The sequence below is a fragment of the Ambystoma mexicanum genome, chromosome 5q (assembly GCF_040938575.1).
Source record: "Ambystoma mexicanum isolate Mex_15411 chromosome 5q, UKY_AmexF1_1, whole genome shotgun sequence".
Classification (NCBI taxonomy): domain Eukaryota; kingdom Metazoa; phylum Chordata; class Amphibia; order Caudata; family Ambystomatidae; genus Ambystoma; species Ambystoma mexicanum.
The window spans coordinates 49,717,066-49,738,619 of record NC_090933.1 but is presented as its reverse complement, the minus strand read 5'-3'; positions in this window follow the sequence as shown (position 1 = coordinate 49,738,619).

The following is a 21,554-nucleotide window of genomic DNA, read 5'->3' as shown; positions in this document are numbered from 1 at the left end:
AAATTGTATTTTATGGATTTTGTATTTATATTTGACATTTGTGAAAGATTTGATTAATAAACCATGCACAATAAATAGATTGCTTACTAATACATGAAATTCAAACCATTTGATGTTCCATATTTTTATTTTAAATGTTATAAGTTGATTAGAACTACAAATGAATGCTCGACACGTAATAAAATCATACTTCTGTATCATTGTATTGTTCCATGTCATTTTGTTATTAAGTGTAATAAAATTAAATATGTATTAAAAGAAGTCAATAACCTATTCTAACTTATTTAATCAGTAAAGTCATATATGATGTAATTATTGATCTCACCAGTGATGTCAGTATTGTGGTCATACGCTGCGCAACAGGGGGTGCATTGTTAAGGTGTACTTGCTTAAAATGCAATTTCTGAATTTCAGGGGTATTTTTTCATTAAATCTGATCATTTTAACTCTTTCTTAACCAAGACTGCCGCACTATAATATAATATAAATATATATATATGAGAAGACTCGGGTGCAACACAAAAGCAAGTGCTGGGGACTTGCACTCCAAAGTTGCTCTCCGTATACTGCAAATAAGTAAAAACTCTGAGACTCCTTCTTGCGATGCTTAATAAAAATTCCAGTTTTATTCAGGTGTCACAATGGACAGAAGAAAGTGAAAAAGCGACGCATTTTGCATCCTACTGGTTGCTTGCTCACGTATGTCTCACTTGGTGTACTAATCACCTTATATCTAAAAACAAAAGTGGAACTGCGGAAACTTTAGGATTCCAATGAACGTGGTCCTTTCTCATTGTCAAAGAGTCTGTTGCCAAAGTGTGAAGCTAGGAAAAGGCTGTAAAATACATCATTATTATTGGCTGTTCTTCACAGAGACTTTAAATGTAAACCGCCTATATGGTGACTCAAAGGGTTAGAGTTAGCAAAGTGCTAAACTATACCAATAAGTTAGGAGATAGTTGTAAAATACTAAGAAAGCCTCTAAAATATTGGGCTGGTTTAGTAGCTTAGCAGAGTATATTACACAGCCAAGCTAGTGGCTGTGTAGTTATGATTAAGTTGCTGTTTTCATAGGAAGAGCACTTTTTGGGCAGCTTATAACTTCGCTCCCCCTGGACGAATACTCACCAAACATGGCAAAAAAAGTATATGGGCCACTCTGAATTTTTTTTGCAAAGTTTGGTGATGTTTGGTCCAGGGGGGGAAAGTTATAAGGGGGGTCCCAAAACGTCTTTTTTTCCCATAGACTGAATGGGGGAAAAACTTTGTGCACGCCTACAGCCCAAACCGCTGGACGGATTTTCATAAATTTGTGGCAGGAGCTTGGCCCCGAAAGCATGCTTTTGTAAATTTGGTGCCAATACATCTAGTAGTTTTCTTTAAAATGACCAAAAAGTTTGTCTGAAAAAATTAGTGATATCTATGTCCGCTCTGCGGTCACACTTCCCTGTTCGCTCCACGGACAAGATACCGATTGGCTAATCTGTAGTGTCATGTCCGCGGACATGTGACGCGTTCACTGATTGGATGTTGAACAGTGTGAAGTGCGTCAGATTGTTTCGCTGCGCCCGCCATCTTTCATTCGTGTTTTGGTGTACGCAGAAATCACCGCTAACACATATAAAACAACACAACATTGCACTTGTTAAACTTATGAAATACGGTATCGGAAGGTGAGGGTTAATGAGACTGGGATGGGATGTGGCAGCAGGAAGGCAAAAAATGGTGTTTTCTTGTCATCAAAGTCATACGGTAACGTGCGTCCTAGAGTTTGAAATCTGAGGCAGCCACCTGCAGTGTTTGATGGAAACAGCGGGTCTGGGAGTGTATGGGAGTGCCACTTCTCATGAATGCGTTGAGACATGTTGTTGAAATGTCAGAATGTATTAGCATTCTGAGCGAAGGTCACTTGCTTTGCTTTTTTGGTTGCGAGCTCAGTAGGCCCACGCATCGGACTGAACCCATAAGGGTCAATTGTTTATTGACCTTGAGCGAAAGGGAAAATTCAGTAAGAATGCAGGGAGTCAAAGTTTGCAAAAAATACCATTTGATAAGGTTATGCATTGAAAACGTTTGTAAGGCACATGTAATATCAGTTCCTGACCATTCTTTGGTGGAAGCACATTGGTGTCTGAGTTTTATGACAATGGAGACGGTGAATATCGTGTAAGTTTACTTTTGACGACTGTACACCGGAACAAGATTACATTTTTTATTACCTCAACATTATTTTTGGCAATGTAACTGATGTACTATGTTTCTGTGTAGTTGTCATTTTTCTTTACATATGGAGAGTGCAGATTCTCTGTGTTTGTAGGCTATCACTAGAGATTCATTCATGTCCAACGCTAATATTTCTTTAAAATGTCATGTATGACCATATCGATTTGTGTATCAGTTTCCACGTTCTTTTTGTCTTTTTTTAAATTGTTTGCTAAAGGTTGGGTGTTGATACGTATTTTCTGTTATGTTTTTCCGAACAGGTACATCCTGCCTTACTGTGATTGTCATGGATTCCAGATGCCAAGTGATGGCTTCTTTGCACGTCAGATGCACGTAGTAGTGACTGCCTAACCGTCACTGTTTTCTGGGACGATCGCGCAGGACCCATTTGTCTGTACGCTGTAGTGGCCATTTATTTATTTTAATTTTTGTAACGCGCCAACATGACTGCTGGCCTCAAGGCGCACACTGAACAGAACAAGGATGAACACAACAGGCATTAAAACAGAAGGATAGACAAGTTAGATGATTATTCCAAGTTGAAGAAGTGAGTCTTTACAGCACGCTTGAACACGGTATAGCTTTGGATCTGCCGTATCCTAGCTAGAAGTGTGTTCCAAAGAAGGGGACCCTGAGCATCAAGGGTAGTACCTCCAAATTTGGCCGTCCTAAATTTAGGATGTTTGAGAATGATCGCGGAGGAAGAGCGAAGGTTCCTCACATTGGGTTTGGTGCTAATGCGGGATGACAGATAGATGGGACTGCTTAGACTGAGGCATTTGTGGGTTGTGGTAAGCATCTTATGTGTTATGCGGTTATTATGTGTTATTAGGAGTAACATAACATCTTTTATGGTGGTGTAGGCAGAAGTTCATGTCGACGTCTTGGAAATCACTGTGCGACCGAAGCGGTTGCTTTATCGAAAACAAATGCTTTGTGTATGGGAAAAGAATGTGTGCCTCACGATTAACATTTTTCGATGGCGACCGAAGAAACAAAGTTACTATTTGAATGAAAATGGGGATAGTCCGATGGTCTCGGACAGTTTATTGTGAAATAAAATTCTGAAATGTTAATGTTTTCTTTTAAAAAACAGTTTATTACTTCAAAATGTGTCGTGCTACGTTGTACGTCGCTGTGTGTTTATTTTCTGGTTCTGCGTCACGGCACGTAGGTGCTTATGGGTGTCATGAACTTTAGATCACGCCCCTTTTGGACCTCCTGGTCCTTGTCTCAACGGGGCTTACATTCCGTACTACTTCCAATGTGGCCGTCCAGAGATGAAGCCCTTGCTCGCTCCATGCGCTGAACGCGGCGTGATCTATTTATAGACCACACCTTCCGCGGCTCCGCGCATCTCAATGCTATTGCAGAGTAGCCTCAGACGTGTGTTCGTAGCTCGCGGTATTGTTACCTTTGTCCCAGTGGTATTACCCACTCCTGACCCTTCCCCCTTCCTGATTCTGAGTATTACTAGCTTTTCCAAGACTCCCGGATTCCTGGACTCCGCGTTCCCGGAACTAAACGCAACCTGGAACCAAACGAAACTCGAGCAGCACTGTTCAAGACCAGGAGCGTTCACAAGAAGGCAGCGATCGAAGACACCGGCAAGCACCGGACCCAGGTGAGAAAGGGGGAACTCCTTGACAGTTTGAGACACCACCCGATCGAACCTAAAAACGAGATGGAAGCCACCGTGCAGGACTTAATGCGACGCATGCAAGAATTATCAACCGAGGTCCAAAATCTTAAGGCGGAAAACGCTGCGCTCAAACAATTGGTCTTATCCCGGGATTCTGCTACAAAGGAGAGTGCCCTGTTGGGCGGTATTGTTGACAAGTATGATGGTTCGGCAAAAACACTTTGCGGATTCCTGGATTCATGCCTGGTCCACTTTACCTTTAAGCCCTATTATTTCTCGACTCCTAGGGCTAAGGTGGGTTTCATCATACCCCACCTTTCCGGCAATGCCTTAACTTGGGCAACACCCCTTGTTAACTCCGGCGATGCCCTCCTAGATGACTATGATGGGTTCATACAGGCCCTTAAAGGCATGTTTGACCATCCAGAGCAGGTCTATACTGCCCAAGAATGCTTGCTAGACCTTCAACAGGGCTCCCAAGATATGCTCACTTATGTGACCAGATTTAAACAATTGGCTAAGGAAGCAGACTGGTCCTCTGAGGCTAGTTTTACCCTTTTCAGGAGAGGCCTGAATGATGAGATCAAGGATGAACTGGCCAGGGTGGCTCGACCAAATTCATTCCAAGCACTAATGGACCTGGCCTTGCAAATAGACTTTCGCATCCAGGAAAGGAAGGCTGAAAAGAAGAAATCCATGGGAAACCCACCCAAGACGTCCTTTGAGAGCACAGCCAGAACGGACGCAAACCCAAGCCCAGCCCTAGAACCTGAACCCATGCAAATTGGAGCCTTTTGTGGACCCATATCACCTCAAGAAAGGTTCAGAAGGATCCATACGGGTTTGTGTATGTATTGTGCTTCAGACAAACATTTGGTCAGGGAATGTCCTCTGGCACCTCCTCGGCGTTCGGTAAACACCAGCTCCCGATCTTAAATGGAGCAGAGATTCAGGAGAGAGATGTTTGCCTCACATCAATTCCATCCTTGAACTCTCCGGACAAAACAGACTGGTCGTTCTCCAGGCATTTCTTTCACCCTCGAAGAGTAAGATCTGCCCCATTCTAGCCTTGGTTGACTGTGTAGCTATGGGAACCTTCATAGATCAGGAATGGGTTGTCAGTCATCAAATCCCATATGAGGCACGAAGCACCATGCAGCCTGTGGAAGCCTTCGATGGAAGACCCCTCAGTTCAGGGCCCATAAGCCTACAGACCAAGGAAATCCAGCTCTCAATAAACCACCATCAAGAGCTAATCAGATTCGATATCATTAAGTCTGCCCACTACCCCATGGTATTGGGTATGCCCTGGTTACAAAAACACAACCCGTATATAAACTGGACATCAGGATCACTATTCCTAGGCTCTGAGTTTTGTGTGTCTCAGTGTCTATCCCTGGAACTTCCTTTGACACCCCTTCAGGAACCACCTAAGGAGCAAGAAACTCCACTCATGGGTTCCAACATAATACAGGTTCCGGAGGCCTACCAAGGATTCGCCGATGTCTTTTCCACTGCCATAGTCCAGGCTTTACCTCCACACAGACCCGAAGACTGCGCAATTGAAACGGCAACCTCGGCAGTGATCCCTTTTGGTAGGATGTTTATTCTTTCCGAACCTGAGAAAAAGGCCCTCACAGAATATCTGGATTCAAACCTTGAAAATGGTACCATAAGACCTTCAAAGTCACCAGCAGATGCATCATTGTTCTTTGTAACTAAGAAAGACACCCAGGAACTTAGACCTTGCCTCGATTATCGTGGCCTAAATCAATGCACTCTTAAGGACCGATACCCACTACCCTTGATATCGGATATCCTGGAAGCAGTGAGAGGTGCAGTAATATTCACCAAATTGGATCTCAGGGGTGCCTACCATTTGATCCGTATCCGGGAAGGAGATGAGTGGAAGACCGCCTTTAGAACACCCTTTGGACACTACGAGTACCTGGTCATGCCCTTTGAACTAACCAATGCCCCAGCAGTATTCCAACGTTTTATGGATAGGGTGTTCTCTGACATGTTGTTTCTCTTCGTCATTATCTATCTGGACGACATATTGATTTTTTTCCAAGGACCCTCTGAAGCATGAAGGACATGTTAAGGCAGTTCTACAAAGACTCCGGGAACATCACCTCTTAGCCAAGCCTGAAAAATGTTTGTTTCACGTTACCTCTGTGCACTATCTGGGATTTATCCTTAGTCCAGAGGGGATTGGCATGGACCCTTCAAAAGTAAAGGCCATTCTTGCATAGCCTCCTCCCACGTCCGTGAAACAAATCCAATCCTTCCTAGGACTAGCCAATTTCTACCGAAAGTTCATAGCCTCCTTTTCCGAGATTGTACAACCTATAGTGGCTCTGCTAAAGAAGGATACCCCATTTGTCTGGTCAACATTACAAGAAACTGCTTTCCAGCGTTTGAAGACCGAGTTTACACAAGCTCCCATTTTGGCTCAACCCGATACAAGTCGACCCTTTTTAGTGGAAACGGATGCCTCTAATTACGCTATAGGAGCAGTGTTGAAGCAGAAAATGGAGGACGATTTGGAACACCCCATGGCTTATCTTTCAAGAACCTTAACTCCGAGTGAAACACACTACTCCTTCCTGGAAAAGGAACTGTTAGCCATTCGCCAAGCCTTCACTGAATGGCGACACCTACTTCTGGGAGCCAGACATCCTGTCCAAGTCCGTACTGATCATCGAAACCTTCAGATTCTACAGTCACTGGAGTGCAGGAACAGTCGTCAGGCACGTTGGGCCTACTTTTTTGCCCAGTATCAGTTCCACATTACTCATGTCCCTGGATCACAGAATCTGATCGCTGACGCCTTGTCTCGCCGTCCTGACTACGAGACCACTGAAGATAAGGCATTTCCTAAAATGTTTTCTCCCACGATCTTCGTAGCCCAACCAGTTGATCTCCTGGAAGATGTCCGATCGCAAATCCAATCCTCGGAAATGTGGAAGGACATCTCAACAAGAAACCACTGGAAATTAAGAGCCAAGGAAGGCTACTTATTCAAGGACAATGCACTGCTCATTCCTACACGGAAGTTACAGCAGAAAATAATAAACCTTTGTCATGACACACTCCATTCCGGGCACCGAGGTATCACCAACACTCTCCGTCTTATACAGAGACAGTTCTGGTGGCCTAAAATGAAGTCTGACGTAGAGCATTACATCCAGGCATGCATGACCTGTGCCCAAAATAAACGTGATAACAAAAGACCGGTGGGTCTTCTTCTGCAGCCCACTCTACCCTCTAAACCATGGGAAATCATCGCTACAGACTTCATAGTGGAGTTACCACCTTCCCGAGGCTATACTACCATCATGGTCACCATAGATTTATTTACCCATATGGCCCATTTTACGCCACTGATGAAACTACCCTCCTCTTCAGAGCTAGCTGGAATATTTCTGGAACACATATTCCGACTACATCGGCTTCCTTCCAAGATCATATCTGACCAGGGTCCCCAATACATTTCACAATTCTGGAAACACCTCTGCCGAGTTCTAGGAATCCAACGTGCCCTCTCTTCAGGATATCACCCCCAAACCAATGGAGCCACAGACGTGCAAACCAGACCCTGGAACAATATCTCCGATGTTTCGCCACCAAGGTCCAGGATGACTGGTCTCTCCTGATACCCGTTGCGGAATTCGCTTACAACAACTCCGAACACTCAGCACTACAGACCAGCCCCTTTTATTGTAGTCAGGTGTTCCATCCATCGGTTTTACCCTCGGTTCTTGCTCACCCTACACCAGTACTTACTGTTGACTCCTGGATCGAAACTCTTATCAACATTCACTTGGAAAAAGCCAGATTACAGACCAAGAGGTATGCAGACTCCAAGAGAAGACCAGGCCCTTCCTATACGGTCGGTGACCGAGTGTGGTTGTCATCAAAACTACTTCCCCGACACTTGCGACCAAACAAGCTGGCTCCCCGCTACTATGGTCGATTTCCCATCAAGGAGATTATCAATCCTGTCTCATATCAAATCAAGCTACCTGACTCCTGGAAAAGAATTCATCCAGTTTTTCACACATCCCTATTGAAGCCCTACATCAAATCCTCTCCAAAATCTAGTAGACCTCCTCCTCTACTGGTTGACAACCAACTGGAATATGAGGTGTCCCGGATTTGTGACTCCAGGTATAAGCGGGGCCATCTTCAATACCTAGTGGAGTGGAAAGGATATCCTCCTAGCGAAAGGACCTGGGAACCTGTTTCAAATATCAAGGCTTCTCGGTTGCTCAGAAGATTTCACCTAATATACCCGGGCAAACCTGGAGGAAAAGGCCTTCGGAGGAGGCATGCTGTCATGAACTTCAGATCACGCCCCTTTTGGACCTCCTGGTCCTTGTCTCAACAGGGCTTACATTCCGTACTACTTCCAACATGGCCGTCCAGAGCTGAAGCCCTTGCTTGCTCCACGCGCTGAACGCGGCGTGATCTATTTATAGACCACGCGTTCCACGGTTCCGCACGTCTTGATGCTATTGCAGAGTAGCCTCAGACGTGTGTTCGTAGCTCACGGTATTGTTTCCTTTGTCCCAATGCTATTACCCGCTCCTGACCCTTCCCCCTTTCTGATTCCGAGTATTACTAGCTTTTCCAAGACTCCCGGATTCATGGACTCCGCGTTCCCGGAACTAAACGCAACCTGGAACCAGACGATACTCGAGCAGCCCTGTTCAAGACCAGGAGCGTTCGCAAGAAGGTAGCGATCGAAGACACTGGCAAGCACCGGACCCAGGTGAGAAGGGGGCAACTCCTTGACAATGGGTGCATTTGGCTACGCTGGAGAGGAACGTCATCCAAAAAAGGTGTGAATATCATTAGGGTTGGTTATGTGACGAGATGTGGGAGTGTTTTCGTATTACACAAGTGTCGTAATGTAGTTAAAAACATAGCGGTATATGTTTACTGACTGAAGGGTAGGCTGTAGCCATGGGGAGTGGGCAGAATGTCGGGGTCATGGTATAAGGCAATGATCCGCACAATGTGGCTACTGGCCATGACGAGAAGGGAGAAAAGATAGGATTACAGTGGACATGTCCACCTGCGACTGGCTTTGTGGTAAAGGTGTTCGACATTAGGATACATTTGAAAGGGAAGAAAAAAGTGCTTGTGGTAATACCTTAACAGGGTTTCCTTTTTAGTATTTGCAGGCTGCCATGGAAAGCGAAGAGGGGCCCTGTATGGAACACCCGCCTTCCCTTTCTATGGTGGACATCTTGGAAAAGTATTTTGTTTTCTAATCCGGGACACTGTGGCGTCCCGGATTAGGACGCAAAATCCTCTTTTTTTAGTAGCACGGGTTACTGCTTTGGAAATCTAGATTGTTAATGGTATTCATCCCCCATTTTAGAGGGTGGAAGGGGGGTAATGATCCAGAGACCTTGTTATGCACTTTTGCTTGGATTGGGCTGATAACTTGGCTTGCTGGCCCTTTATCCACCGTTCAACGGTGGATAAATGGCCTCCTGGAACGGAGGATGAACTCTACAATGTTCCCATTAGCATAACACAAACTGTTAATGGAAATGTTGGAAAATCTTATTGCGTCTATGTACTTTACTGCAAAATATAAAGTAGATGGAGTGTATGTGTTTTTTTTTTACTTCCATTTTTTAACTGTGAAAGGTGGATCATAAAGGAACATTTATTTTGTTTATGGATGCCTTTTATTTTAGGAGGACAGCTAAGAACGAAAGTTGTGGACGGAACTGAGGAAAGAGGCACCAACAGTAATATGGAGGGGTAGGTGGACGGGGGACAATGTTGTGCGTGTGTTAATTGTAAGCCACGGGCCGTGTTTCTCATTCTCCTTCATTACAGCAGTGGTGCTGTTTCTTGGGGAGGAGGGATGACCTTATCTGATGTTGTTTTAAGATAAATAGCAGTTTTGCTAAAAGTATGTACTGTGTACTAGATTGTTAATGGCTGAGTATGGATAGGTGTTGGAGTTGTGTAAGGGAAATGTTGAAGTTGCAAGTTCCTACAGCAGTACAAAATGTACTTCCACACTGTCCATGAGGCACAGATCTTATTGTAAAGTGTGTACGGGTGTAACGCTCACCTGACTCCCACGGAGGCGCTGGCCTGGTTCGCGCTGTTGTGACCTCGTCTAAGGTGATGCGCAGGGGTCGGGAGACGGACTGGACCGGGCCCCAAATCTGGCTTGTCTAGGGTCTGGAAGGACGAGCTCTCCATCCTGCTTCTGATGCAGGGGCACGTTGGTATCCAGTTACTTCACTGGATTTTCGGATTGGTGGTTTCAGATGCGGGGGCGCGTTGGTATCCAGTTACTTCACTGGATTTTCGGATTGGTGAGAACCAAACTTGCTTGGCTTCCAGGTAAGTTTTTGATAAGTGGTTCCCCTTGTGTCCATGCATTAATGTTCTAATGCTAGTGTCTTTTTCCCCATAGGGGCCGTGGTACGGAATGCCGGGGAACAGGCACCGACCCGAGATGAGAGGTGAAATCCTTGTGGAAATCCGGTAAGTCTTTAATGAGCGTCTTGGTAATGTCTTTTCATTCGCTCATTAACGCTGATGTCTTTTTCCCCTTAGGGGCCGGGGTCCGAAAATGCCTGGATGTGGCGCGGACCCGAAACGAAAAGGGAATGACCCAGCAGGTAAGTCTTACCATGGAGATTTAGCTTCCCTTTTCCCTTCTTTCTCTCACCTTCGTTATTGTCTTTTTCTCCCTAGGCGCTGGGGCGCGACTGTGAATCCGGATGGTCGCTGCAGAACATGGAAGCGCCCTGTAAGATGAGTAGAATGAGGCGCTGCAGCGATCGATGTGATGTGCTTTTAAAAATAAATGTCTTCCTTTTCAGGATCGTCGGCGAAATGTCTCCGGGATGCAGATTTAGCAGGTAAGGCCTTTTCCTTCTTCTGTTCTCTTGTTCCCTTCCTTTGCAGGTGATTCAGGATGCTGGCAGGCGTGGCAGAAGTCAGGATGCAGGAGCAGACACGGTGAGCGTCCAGCTGCTAGATGCAGAACAACGCGAAGCACGTGTGGCTGATCGGGTGTGGTTTAAATAGCCTTGGAAGAAGTTCCTAGAATGTGTCCTTCCTCCAATCAGGTATGTATCCTTCCCCGACCACGCCCGGGTGGTAAATGAGTCCCACAGGTAAAGTAGTTCCTTTCAGGCCTCAAGGAGGCCGGGATTCTGCAGCATGGTCTGCATCAGGTAAGTGCACCCAAACACTTTCATAATTAGCCTGGCGCTTATGGCGCCAGGACTGATGTTTTCTATGAGCCTGGCGCCATAGGCGCCAGGACGCTGTCCAAAGGGCCCCTATAAGGGGTTGCTGGGACCTTCCCCAGGGACTTGATGTCCGCTTTCGGGGACGCAGGGCCTGAGCCGGCTCCCCAGGAGCGGGCATCGTGACAGCACTCCCCCCCCCAAGGCCCCTCCCAAGGTTGTTCCCTCCGGGGGTTTTGTTTTGTCTGGGAAGAGTCGTGGAATTTCCTGACTAATCGAGGTGCATGCACATGGTCACTGGGTTCCCACGACCTCTCCTGAGGTCCGTACCCCTTCCAATCAATTAGGTAGAAAAGCTTTGACCTAAACATTTTTTAATCTAAAATGTTCCTCACTTCGAATTCGGGTTCCCCATTTATTTGAATAGGTTCTGGAGGTTTGAGTAGTCGGGTTCCGGGTACCACTGGTTTCAGAAGTGACACATGAAAAACAGGGTGAATTTGCATATTAGCTGGTAAATCAAGTTTAACCGCTACTGGGTTAATTATTGCCGTAATAGAATAAGGTCCCAGATATTTTGGGTTAAAAGTTCGGGGCCCTTTGAGCGGTAAATGTCTGGTAGCTAACCACACTTGATCCCCAATCTGATACGGAGGTGCTTCACTCCGATGTAGGTCAGCATTCTCCTTGTATTTTCTCTTGGCTTGTTGTAAATGCGTGGTTGCCTCTTTGAAGGCTCGGGTAATGGTAGAATGCAGATGTTCTACTGCGGGCACTCCGAGGTTCTGAGGTGAGTCGAGGTTTGAGGTTTGAGGGTGATGTCCAAACAAGGTATAAAAAGGACTATGGCCAGTTCCAGAGTGTACCGAATTATTATATGCGTATTCGGCTATCCAAAGAATGTCTTTCCAGTTGCTTTCAGATTGCTGTAACATACACCGTAAGTACTGCTCAAGGGTCTGATTTGTCCTCTCAGTCTGACCATCGGTCTGAGGGTGGTGACTGATCGATAATCTTACGTCGATTTGTGCCATTTGACAACATTTGCGCCAGAAGTGGGAAATGAATTGGCTTCCCCGGTCAGAGATTAGTATAGATGGGAATCCATATAGCCGAACAATATTTTCGAGGAATTCTTTGGCTAGGACAGAAGCTGAAGGTAAACCTTTCAAAGGAATGAAGTGAGCCATTTTGGAAAACAAATCCACAATTACCAGAATGGTATTGTATCCCGAACAAGGAGGCAGGTCCGTAATAAAATCCATTGATAGGGTGTGCCAGGGTGCTGGCGGTACGTCTAGAGATTGGAGGAGACCAGCTGGTCTTTTCTTTTGACCTTTATTTTGGACGCAAACACCACAGGACATCACAAAAGATTTAACATATTTTCGCCAAGAGGGCCACCAGAATTGTCGTTTCACCTTTTCCATTGTCTTGGCAATACCGGGGTGTCCCTCTATTAATGTATCATGATAAGCGGAAATAACTAGTTCGTGTAAATCCTTGTGTGGCAGGAATAGGCGTCCTTGGTAATAAGGTAAACCATTATCTATGGTAAAGTCTGATCCCTTTTGTATCCAATCCTGTAGGACTGTAGGGTCCAGGAGTTGTTTCACTCTGAATTGATTGTCTTCAAGCGTCTGTAACGAAGTCATGCCTAGAATTCTCTGTTCGGGAATTATTGGTACTGGTTCTGAGTTTGTATCAGGTTCTCCCATTCCAATTCGGGATAAGGCGTCTGCTTTGCCGTTCTTGCAGCCAGGTCGATAGGTAATCACAAAATCAAATTCAGCGAAAAACAAAGCCCATCGGAGCTGCTGTGATGACTGAGCCTTGGCGGTTTTCAAATACTGTAAATTCCAGTGATCAGTGATCACTGTGATGGTATGTCGAGCGCCAAGCAGGTAATGCCGCCAGGCTTTAAAAGCGGACTTTATGGCTAACAGTTCTTTGTCAGTGATTGCATAATTAATCTCTGGTGGCGAGAATTTTCTGGACCAAAATGCTACGGGATGCAGTTGGTTGGTTTCGGGATCTCTTTGAGACAGAACTGCTCCCATGGCTAGGCTGGATGCGTCAGTTTCGACGACATACGGGAGATCTGGACGTGGGTGTTTCAATATAGGTGCGGAGGTAAACTTAGCTTTTAAATCCTGGAAGGCCTGCTCGGCTTCTTCAGACCATTCAAAACGTTTATTTTTCCTCAAGAGTGCAGTAATGGGTTGTACTATGCGTGAAAATTCCGGGATAAACCTGCGATAGAAATTGGCAAAGCCGAGCATGCTTTGAACCCCTTTTACAGAGCTAGGTGATGGCCATTTGAGGATGGCATCCACTTTTCTTGAGTCCATTCGGACTCCTTTGGGTGTCAGGATGAAACCGAGAAACTCAACTTCTGTGGTATGGAAAACACATTTCTCCAGTTTACCAAATAGTTTGTGTTGGCGCAGTTTTTCCAGAACTGCCCTAACGTGTTTTCTGTGATCAGATTCCGAAGAAGAGTACACTAGAATGTCATCGATATAGACGACAACACAAACATCGATGAGTTCCCGAAGGACATCATTCATGAAGAATTGGAAGGCAGCAGGCGCATTGCACAACCCGAAGGGCATTACCTGGTATTCGAATAATCCATACTTAGTACGGAAGGCCGTTTTCCATTCGTCGCCTTCTTTTACTCGCACCAGATGATATGCCCCCCAGAGGTCTAACTTGGTGTATATGCAAGCGTCCTTTACCTGGTCAAGGAGTTCAGGGATCAGAGGCAGAGGATAACGGTTTTTAACCGTTATCTGATTCAATGCGCGGTAATCGATACAAGTTCTGAGGTCGCCTTCCTTTTTAGGCACGAAGAACAAAGCCGAGGATGCCGGAGACTTCGACAGGCGAATAAAACCATTGGCGAGGTATTGATCCACATATTGTCTCAGATGCAGGTTCTCAGGTTCGGTAAGGGCATAGATGCTGCTACAAGGGGGTTGTGCACCGGGCACCAGATCGATCTGGCAATCGTACGATCGATGAGGAGGTAACGTGTTGGCCTGTTCCTTTTGGAAGACGTCCTGAAAGTCTTGGTATTCCGGAGGCAATTGCATGGAGGCAGAGGTTACAGATGCTAGATTAATCTTCAGGTTTTCTGGATAACAGGTTTGTGCACAATCCGGGAAGGTTATTCTCTTAGCTCGCCAATCAATTCGAGGATTATGTGTCTCTAACCAAGGAATTCCAAGAATAACCTGAAACTGTGGGGCCTTGATTACATCAAACACAACTGCCTCCCGATGGCCGTCGGGACCAATAAGAGTCACCTCAGTAGTGGAATGCGTTACCGGTCCAGAGGCAATTTCAGTTCCATCTACTGTGGTGATGACGTCTTTGCTGGTTTTAGGACGGAGAGGGAGGTTAATCCTGGAGACCAACTCACGGTCCACATAATTTCCAATAGCCCCGCTATCGATGTATGCCTTTATTGCATGCAACTGCTTAGGCTGTTCTGGATCTACGAGAACCATTGGCACTATGAAATGCGAGGTCTTAGAGTTAGTTTTCAAGATCGGCAAGCGGACCCCTACGCTTGTCGGGCTGAGTCGTTTCCCGAAACAGAGTCTTCAAGGTTTTTATCAGCGGCCCCTACCGCCTTTCGGGGCGGTTTTGCCGGGCAATCTCGTAGAAAGTGTCCAGAGTTCCCACAATAAAGACATAACTTTAATTGCCGCCTCCTTTCACGTTCCTTTTGAGTTAAAGGTCTTTTAACCCCACCAATTTGCATAGGCTCTGAGACATCAACTCCCTTGGGGTTACCGTGGGTCTTGACCAACACCCGGATCTCAAACCTGGACCGATCTGCTTTTCTGTTCTGGAGTCTGTGATCCAATTGGACCACTAAGTCTATATATTCTGTGCATTCTCGGGGCGGATTTACAACTTGGGCCAGGACATCTTTAAGTTCTCCACGTAAACCTCGATAAAATAACGTGATTCTCTTATCCTCTGGCCACCCAGTTTCTACAATTAGTCTATTAAAGGTTGCAATGTAGGATAGGAGATCCTGATTGCCCTGTCGCAGGGATAGAAGTTCATCATCCAGAGCCTGCCCCTGAGAGTGTCGAGCAAATAACCTTTCCATGCTTGCTTGAAATCCTTGAAAATCACAGAGAATTGGGTCATCCTGAGTAACCAGTGGAACTGACCAATCGGCAGCGCAGCCGCTGAGATATGACAATACAAAGGCTACTTTGGTCTGATCATTAGGGAAGGCCCCAGGCCTGCATAGGAAGTGCAAACGACACTGATTCATGAATACGGCGAATCGTTTGGGGTCCCCAGCAAAGCGTTCGGGTGGGGCCAGCGGCATGTTTCCAGGTAGATTAATATGCACAGGGTTACTGGGAACCACAGGAGCGGGGTTCCCTCCGGAACCGGGTAGAGGAGTTTGCCCAGCTTGACTTTGCAAAAGCTGTCTGGCCAGGTCATCAGTTCTTTCCTTTGATATTATTAATTCCCTCTTGAGGGCATTAGTCTCTTGACGAGCGGCATGTACTTCGGCCCGTAATTCCCCCAGTAATTGGGCCAACTAATCAGTCTCAGAAGTTTCCATAGCGCCTGGGTGTGAATTTGTAGGAAGGCTTCGCGTTCTGTAACGCTCACCTAACTCCCACGGAGGCGCTGGCCTGGTTCGCGCTGTTGTGACCTCGTCTAAGGTGATGCGCAGGGGTCGGGAGACGGACAGGACCGGGCCCCAAATCTGCCTTGTCTGACTCGCAGAAGTATCCTTCTGTAGGTGAAAATAGGGGGTTAACTGTCTGCGGGGTAATGCAATCGGCCTCCCACTTACCCCTCTCACCCTCCTCAAAACCCTTCAGTGCTTCCCCGTAGCGTCTCACCTTAGGGTCTGGAAGGACAAGCTCTCCATCCTGCTTCTGATGCAGGGGCGCGTTGGTATCCAGTTACTTCACTGGATTTTCGGATTGGTGGTTTCAGATGCGGGGGCGCGTTGGTATCCAGTTACTTCACTGGATTTTCGGATTGGTGAGAACCAAACTTGCTTGGCTTCCAGGTAAGTTTTTGATAAGTGGTTCCCCTTGTGTCCATGCATTAATGTTCTAATGCTAGTGTCTTTTTCCCCATAGGGGCCGAGGTACGGAATGCCGGGGAACAGGCACCGACCTGAGATGAGAGGTGAAATCCTTGTGGAAATCAGGTAAGTCTTTAATGAGCGTCTTGGTAATGTCTTTTCATTCGCTCATTAACGCTGATGTCTTTTTCCCCTTAGGGGCCGGGGTCCGAAAATGCCTGGATGCGGCGCAGACCCGAAACGAAAAGGGAATGACCCAGCAGGTAAGTCTTAACATGGAGATTTAGCTTCCCTTTTCCCTTCTTTCTCTCACCTTCGTTATTGTCTTTTTCTCCCTAGGCACTGGGGCGCGACTGTGAATCCAGATGGTCGCTGCATAACATGGAAGCGCCCTGTATGATGAGTAGAATGAGGCGCTGCATGTGATGTGCTTTTAAAAATAAATGTCTTCCTTTTCAGGATCGTCGGCGAAATGTCTCCGGGATGCAGATTTAGCAGGTAAGGCCTTTTCCTTCTTCTGTTCTCTTGTTCCCTTCCTTTGCAGGTGATTCAGGATGCTGGCAGGCGTGGCAGAAGTCAGGATGCAGGAGCAGACACGGTGAGCGTCCAGCTGCTAGATGCAGAACAACGCGAAGCACGTGTGGCTGATCGGGTGTGGTTTAAATAGCCTTGGAAGAAGTTCCTAGAATGTGTCCTTCCTCCAATCAGGTATGTATCCTTCCCCGACCACTCCCGGGTGGTAAATGAGTCCCACAGGTAAAGTAGTTCCTTTCAGGCCTCAAGGAGGCCGGGGTTCTGCAGCATGGTCTGCATCAGGTAAGTGCACCCAAACACTTTCATAATGAGCCTGGCGCCTATGGCGCCAGGACTGACGTTTTCTATGAGCCTGGCGCCATAGGCGCCAGGACGCTGTCCAAAGGGCCCCTATAAGGGGTTGCTGGGACTTTCCCCGGGACTTGATGTCCGCTTTCGGGGACGCAGGGCCTGAGCCGGCTCCCCAGGAGCGGGCATCGTGACAGCGGGTTTTCAAACACATCACCATACTGTGCGCCAGCATATGGTCATGTGGCATTCTTTGGAAGGTGTGCAATGAAGTCACATGTTCGTTTACATTATGGTTACGTGCCACTACTAGAAACCTATCAATTTCAGTAAAAAAAACATTGTTAAAGGGACGTTATGGTTAAGTTGCACTACTAAAAATCTATCAAATTCAGTAAAAAAATACTTTATTAAAGGGACGTTATGGTTTCAAGTAAAATCGAAAAACCACAGAAATTTGCCAGTTATGGTAAGCTAAACCACCATAAATTGCGCCACCACCGTGCACTGCGAAGACTCAAGACATCAAAGATGACATCACAAATGTAGAAGGAGTGAGAGACATCGGGGACAGAGCAGGAAAAAAGCAGGGGGGTAGAAGGGATAAAGGTGGGAGGAGTAGAGAGAGAGGAGATAGAACATAGAAAGAGAGAGAGAATATGAGAGAGAGAGAGGGAGAGGTGTAGGGTGAGTCTATGAAGTACCCACATGCCTTCTACCTGATGGAGAAGGCAACTGCTCTTAGATACCATGACCAGCTATCTAGAAATTAGACAGTAGGGGTCAATATTCTCTGTCCATTAACACAGGGAATGAGGAGTTAGGGTGGAAAACGCCACATCAAGATGAAAGAGAGAGACGGCCCTAATACCCTGATGTAACCTTTAATAAAAACCTTTGAACCATCCCTGGAATTTTATGTATTCTTTGCACCATCTGTGTCAGCACATAAAGAGAAATAGATTCAAGAGAAAAAGCAATTGTTTAAATTAGAAATTCTGCACAAGGCTAGGAGCAAGTATGCAAGTCGATGGCTTGGGGACTGGATAACCAGAAACTGCTAATTTGATACAATGTGAATGAAATTGGGACAGAGACCAGCTCCCATTCGTACAAATGTATGCTAGGAGTTTTTACTAAATTGGGCTCAGTATAATTGTAGTAAAAGTCATAGAATGGTAGCATAAAGTTGAAATGATACATGCGATATCTGTCTTCAGTATAATTCAATTGAATCTCACTAAACATATCAAATCATTTTAAAACCTGTCTTGTCTGCTTACATTATTCAACATGTGTGCAAATAAGGCTGTGTTAATTTGAGCAGTCGGTTCTCATGACGGTCTAGTCACTCTGAATTCAACACAATTAAAAAGAAAAGGAACGTGTGCCTGTTAAGGCATGTGCTATCTGTATTCATTATTCAGCACTTGTGGTCAAATAGTGACAGAAAGATTCAAGCAAATTTACCATTTTCATCAAAACATCAATAGGAGAATTCCACCTTGCACTTACATATGCTTCAGACAAAAGGTCTCATTACAAGTTTGGTGGTAATTGAAAAAAGTGGTAATAACGTAATTACAGCTACTTTTACCCTTCCATCAATTTACAGCAATAAACCAGCGGCAATTCCTCCAGTGTTAATTCCATCATTGGAATTAGCCCCGAATAACACAGCGTACATTCAACAGTACTACAAGCTGAAATACTGTTGAAATACGACCAAACCTAGGCAGTAATTCCTCTAAAAACACAGTGCAGTTACTCCCACCTAAAAGGTGGAGATAAAAGCATCCCGGTGATGAAAATGAATCCACAGGTGCAAACTATTGCTACCAAAATGGTGTATAAGGCCCACAACTTCCTCAAGCACACATCCAAGCAATATGCAGCCACAACCCGACATGAACTATGGCATCCACAATATGCTACTGTTCATTGAGCTCAGGGCAAGCACAGCCACAGCAAGGATGGATAGATGCACCACAAAGGTGCATGAGATGTGTTGTAGAGGCCGTCTATACCTCTTGTCTGCCCTTCCCACTTAGTCAATGATTGATGAAAAATGTGTCACACTGTATTGTCTGAACCGCAACGCCATTGCAGTTTTGCTGACCATGATTGAGGCAGACCTTCAGATTGGGATCACTATCAGGACTGCCATCCCACCCCTGCTGAAGCTGGTGTCTGTCCCGCACTTATGTGCCAGGGTGGCACTCCAACCCAACACACTGATGGAATGCTACCTTTCATGTGCCAGCCAACCTTCTCTAAAGTGCTGGAGCAAGTGATGGATACACTCACCCTGCCCACCACCCAGGCCTAGGGCCATGCAACAAAGGTACAGTGCTATGCCATAGCTCACTTCCCCATTGTCATCGCAGCACTGGGCTGTACACATGTGGCACTACTGCTCCACACCTCCCCAGGTATTGGAGCCAGTTTATCGGAACTGGAAATGGAATATTTCCTTGAACATTCAAATGACATGCAATGCTGACCTTTCCATTAACCACTGCAGTATTAGTTATCTAGTTCCACACATGATGCAACTGTGTCCTTCATGAGCATCCACAGAGGATGGCGTACCTGCATTTTGGGCAAGTAACCAAGCTGTCAATGAATAGGTACAGAAGGAATCCCGGATGAGAACAAATGCCTGCAAGTCCCATCATTCCTTGTCCATGATGCATGAAATACCCACCTCCCGCCAGGCACAGAGTAACCTGATCAAAAAACACAGTAGTGTAGCCTGGTATGCATGAAAGTAGGCACCCCATTCCCTGCAAAAATCATGGTCCCTTTCAATACACAGGTAGACCATAAAATGGGCATTCGCCATGCCCATTATTGTACCTATTGGTGTGATCTCCGAACAGGCCTAAACCCATTAAATATAATGCAGGATATACTACACTCTTCTACATAGGCCCATTCAAAGATACAGACACTGCAAGTGTCGTTATTGGAGGTATTCACAAACATATCAGCACACAAAGGCCACTATCACAATGGTTATAGTTATGAGCACCAACAGTCACATTTAACACTGTTATTTCCACCTGTAGTAGGTAACTCAAGCTATCTGCTGTTACTGTGATTGATGATACATCTGAGGCACCCTGGTACACCACAGGCGGTGGCCTATAATAAGGCCCGCATGAGGACCAGAGCATGTATTGAGCACACATTTGGACTGCTAATGGGAAGGTTGTTTCTAAAATATCCTATCCTGACCATCACACTACAAATTAAAACAATAGAAATGTGTAAGGAAATTTCTTCATCTTGATATTGGCAAAAAGTGTTCACAAATGAAGTATGAATAGCTTCAACAAAAATGTTCTCCAAGGTGGAAGCCCTTGCATCCAGACGGCATAGCCCTTCCCCTGGGTTCTTGATTAGGTTGGCAATTGTCTCTATTACTAACGGTTCCTTTGTGTCTTGCCTTGATTCACAACGTTCCTACTTAGGCAACAAGTTCAGCAACAGTCTTTCATTAACAAAACATTCTCCTTGATTTAGAAGCACTGTCTTTTTTTAACACCAATCTTTCCTTGCTTTAGAAACACTGGCCCTCATTATGAGTTTGCCGGTACAGTAACAACGGTACCGGTAAACTTGCCTGTACCGTTGTTACCATACCAGCAAACTACAAGTGCTGCTCGCAGGTGTCTTTGCAGCCCCCAGGTCTGACCTGGTGGCCGTACCTGCACCCGCGAGCAGAACAGGACGGTAGCACAGCATGGTACCCCAGCTCAAATGGGAATTGGGAAAAAAAAATTCTGGCACCTAGAAAAGGGCAATTACCGGGTCCGGCAAGGTCATAATGACCCGGTAATTGCCCTTTTCTGGGCGCCGGAAATAAAATGAATACCGGCTGCAGCCGTGCCTATACTACAGGCCCGGCTACCACCAGCCTCGTAATGAAGCCCACTGTCTTTAGTTAACATTTCTGGAAGCTTTGCACATTGCCTGGAATGCTCCCCTGCCAGGTGTATTTATGCAATTCCAGCTTCCTGGTGTACTTTCCTGCCAGGACTCTGTATGCAATGCCAACTGCCAGGTCTTCAAATGTGGTTTTCACTTGCCTGGTTTACTCCCATGCCAGGACTTCGTATGTCTTGCAGTTGCCTGGTGTCTTGCTTTGCCAGGACTTCTCATGTGTTTCAATTGCCTGGTGTCTTGCTTTGCCAGGGCTTCTCATGTGTTTCACATTTTCTCTGTATCACCAATACTTTATGCATTGTTCTTGGCTTGGTATATGGGTTTGCAGAAAGGTTTATTCAAGATTTACCCCACCCTTGCACTTCATGCAGCCACAGCCCTTTGGGGATTGAAGAGGAGTAGACCAAAAGCAACTCCCCCTCTGGTGATGGACAGATGAACATGTCATTCAGTGCCCGTGCCCCCCCTCCTGCCCAATATTGAAAAAGTAAGAAGCATTATTCATAAGAGCCAGCCATACCGCCCTTATCCCAGGCAGGTGCATTAGGGAATAGATGCAATGTAAATTGAAAGTGGCAAGAATAGGTTAAAGGAGTACATA